We start from the raw sequence: 4126 nt of genomic DNA, 5'->3' as shown, positions 1-4126 counted from the left end.
TCCATGATTCTTTAACAATTCATTCACATTTCTTGGTTTTGCTTCAGAAACAGCATTTTTGATATCACCCCACAAGTTCTCAATTGGATTAAGGTCTGGAGATTGGGCTGGCCACTCCATAACATTAATTTTGTTGGTTTGGAACCAAGACTTTGCCCGTTTACTAGTGTGTTTTGGGTCATTGTCTTGTTGAAACAACCATTTCAAGGGCATGTCCTCTTCAGCATAGGGCAACATGACCTCTTCAAGTATTTTAACATATGCAAACTGATCCATGATCCCTGGTATGCGATAAATAGGCCCAACACCATAGTAGGAGAAACATGCCCATATCATGCTCCATGCTTCACTGTCTTCACTGTGTACTGTGGCTTGAATTCAGAGTTTGGGGGTCGTCTCACAAACTGCCTGTGGCCCTTGGACCCAAAAAGAACAATTTTACTCTCATCAGTCCACAAAATGTTCCTCCATTTCTCTTAAGGCCAGTTGATGTGTTCTTTGGCAAATTGTAACCTCTTCTGCACATGCCTTTTTTTTAACAGAGGGACTTTGCGGGGATTTTTGAAAAGAGATTAGCTTCACACAGACGTCTTCTAACTGTCACAGTACTTACAGGTAACTCCAGACTGTCTTTGATCATCCTGGAGGTGATCATTGGCTGAGCCTTTGCCATTCTGGTTATTCTTCTATCCATTTTGATGGTTGTCTTCCGTTTTCTTCCACGTCTCTCTGGTTTTGCTCTCCATTTTAAGGCATTGGAGATCATTTTAGCTGAACAGCCTATCATTTTTTGCACCTCTTTATAGGTTTTCCCCTCTCCAATCAACTTTTTAATCAAAGTACGCTGTTCTTCTGAACAATGTCTTGAACGACCCATTTTCCTCAGCTTTCAAATGCATGTTCAACAAGTGTTGGCTTCGTCCTTAAATAGGGGCCACCTGATTCACACCTGTTTCTTCACAAAATTGATGACCTCAGTGATTGAATGCCACACTGCTATTTTTTTTAACACACCCCTTTCAACTAATTGCCCAATTGCACAGCCTTAAGAGCGTGCATATCATGAATGCTGGGTCTCATTTGTTTTCTGAGAATCTACTGAACCTACTGGTAACTTGTTTGCCACGTAGCAATAAAAAATATACTAAAAACCTTGATTATTCTGGTTAGTCACATTGTACTGCTATTATTTTGAACAAGACTGTATATCAAATATTTATACAGCAATATGTGATTTACATATAAAACAGTATTTGAGTGAAGCGTTTCTCACAAGCACAAATTGTAAACTTGTAAATTAACTAAATGATATACATTTATTCAAGAAACTTTGAAATGCAAGAATGATAAAGTCCATATATTTTCAATACATGGAGTAAGTAATTAAACACACCGGTTGACACCATGTCCCTGCATAGTTCATTTACTGGAAATGCTATTGAGAAAGAAAATCTGCAAAAGGCATATTTAAAGATGAAGAAAAATATAGACACATCCAAACTTTGAAACACTCAAACATAATAAGCTGGATTTAGTTAAAAATATAGTGCATCCACATTTTTCTATAACTTTTACATGGAATTTAAGCAATTGCATACATTCCTTAAAATTCTGTTTATAAATAAATACACTATGGGGCGGTTTCCCAGACAAGGATTAGACTAGTCCTAGACTAAAATAAATGCAAGAGCTGTCCAAACTAAAAACAGCTTGCCCTGACATATCCTAAAATACATCAGTGCAATTTGTTTAGCCTCAAAATGCATACAAGTAAAGCGTATAGTAAGGCATGTTTGTTAAAACTAGTTATACTTATAGAGCACCTATTATGGGATACACGTTTTTAAACATCCTTTTGTGTGTAAGTGTGCATTAGTACATGCTAACGATATTCAAAAAGTACATACCTCAAAGAAAACGATGACGCGAGTTATCGTCTCTAACGTTCGAGGACTACAAAAAACACTCGGATTGTAGGCAACAGTTTACTTCCTGGGATTAGTGACGTAGATAAGACCAACATTATCATAGTTCAGCCCTCTCTGCTTTGCTTGGGTACGCCCTCAAAGACGAGGGTGGGGTGGGGAGCACCGAGTCAGAAGAGAGCTAAAATGGCGGAGGTTGGGAGTCCCTGCTTTGACTCTGTTTGCAAACTCTTGTTTCATTGTTTAAGCGATTAAATCTCTTGAGTAGACGCTGTCTCTTTAGATGCGAGGGCAAAATAGCACTTTATGGACTTCCACAGAGGACATCATGTTTAATACGGTTCCGGAAAAATCCAGTCAGAAGTTGTTCACGGAGTTTTCACAATAACTGCTTCTCATGAACCGAAGCTGGATTTGCGCGACGTCTCCTCTTGAAAGTTGGATTACTGTGCACTTCTGGATCACAGGCTGTAAGTATTCATGTTTATTATTTGCCTTTTACTGTACATTACGTAACCGGTAACCGGAGATTAACATAATGTGCGTGTAGAGCTAAGCTTGCAAGCTAATTGTTTTGTGTTGTAATACTGTATTTCATAAACAACGTACCATATTAACACACGTGTATGTTGAATTATGCAGGCTTTCGTTTTTTTTATCGATGTTGGTTTAGACATGTTTACAAACTTGCTAAGTTGCTAAGATAAATACAAATACAAATGCCAGCTAAACTGTTACCGGTAAAATTTGTTCTCATGATCAAACTCAAGAAACTCTAAGTACAGATGATTTGTTTAAAGTTATATGTATTTTACTGTTGTATTTACTTGAAGCTTTCTTAGATTTTGAAACGAATTAAACACGTAATGTGTGTTGCTAATGTTGGGCCATGTAATATGTAATACATTTACGTTTTAATGAATAGTCTAACGATTTATAGTCGTTGTACTCTATTGTTATAATATTTCTTTTTGACTGAATACATGTTTGTTTTATTTGTCTATATCCTAGATTCGCAGCTGTACACATCCTTCTACACTGTATGCAAACATGCAACATCATTACACACAGTACAAGGAGTCAGACTGGCATATGAGGTGCAAAGGTGTTTAACACATATTATGTATTTAGCTAGTGAAACCACTACCAGTCTTAAAAGTATAACTGATGATGACAAAGTTTTTTTTCTCTGCATAATAATAGGAACCCAGGCAGTAGCATCGTTTCACAATGTTTCCATCATCATCATCAGTGGATGCCTTTGCCGTCCGTAGCCTGAGATTTCAGATTTGCAGCAAAAAAAATTGATTTTCTCATTTATTGGAATGCTGTGCAGGTATTTAAGTATTTTAGTAACTGTGTTAAATAAAGTAGTATTTACTTTTACAATAAATTAATTGCTTGTTTATATTTTACAGGTATTTGTACCTTGCAGCCATCCATTACAATGTCACCAAGCCGTAACAAAAGCAGGAGAGGGAAAGTACAAGGCTATGTTCCCAAAACACAAATGACATCCTGTAAGCAGTAATGTTTTATTTCAAATACATTCATAATTAAAAACTTAATGTATGAAGCAGGGAAATAAATTATCAAAACAAAAGATTTATTGACTGCAATATTTCTACAGTTATGTGGAGGATGTGATCAGGCTTGTGTTTGATGAGGTATTTGAAGATAAGCTGAAGGAAACCCCGATTCCAATGGACCTGGCATCACAGTTTGAGAGACCTTCAAAGGAGGACGTGATTGCATGCCATCTTCAGTGCAGGGGTCGTCAAAGCCAAAATTGTGACCGATCTGATCAGGAAGCTCCAAGCGTATCTGGAGAACAACACACGACAGGATGATAACCTTATAGTGTCGTCTTAAATAGCACCAGCTGACAAAGCTTTGATATGCCATTTATCTGAATAGATAGCTGTAAGAAATGAATTGAACAATTTTTGAAACAAGAGCACAATATGGTTACTAAAGTATGTTTATTTGTATATTGTTTAACATTTAAATATATATTTGTAATAAATAAAAAAAAACTTTTGACTGACTATTATATTTTCTTTTAAGTTGCATCTTTTGTTCTTTTGGGTACTTTGTTACTATAATGATACTTTAGTGTTATTGGTTTAAAAATGTAATAAAACTTACTCTAGTCCTGCACCTCAAAGGCTTATAGTCGGTACAATAAATGTTCTGTGTGT

The 4126-nt window shown here is 36.3% G+C and overlaps 1 long non-coding RNA gene across 1 annotated transcript; it reads left to right on the top strand.

Annotated features, from left to right (window-relative positions):
* Positions 1 to 1860: 1860 nt before the first annotated feature.
* On the top strand, positions 1861 to 3677 carry LOC135718475 (uncharacterized). The gene is made up of 5 exons (XR_010520835.2): positions 1861 to 2395; positions 2937 to 3030; positions 3129 to 3261; positions 3344 to 3445; positions 3556 to 3677. It is a non-coding gene; the product is annotated as an uncharacterized lncRNA (long non-coding RNA).
* Positions 3678 to 4126: the final 449 nt, after the last annotated feature.

This window comes from Paramisgurnus dabryanus, chromosome 10 (assembly GCF_030506205.2).
Source record: "Paramisgurnus dabryanus chromosome 10, PD_genome_1.1, whole genome shotgun sequence".
In the NCBI taxonomy this organism is placed as follows: domain Eukaryota; kingdom Metazoa; phylum Chordata; class Actinopteri; order Cypriniformes; family Cobitidae; genus Paramisgurnus; species Paramisgurnus dabryanus.
The sequence above is the reverse complement of the archived record's forward strand: the minus strand, read 5'-3'. Positions and strand labels throughout refer to the sequence as shown.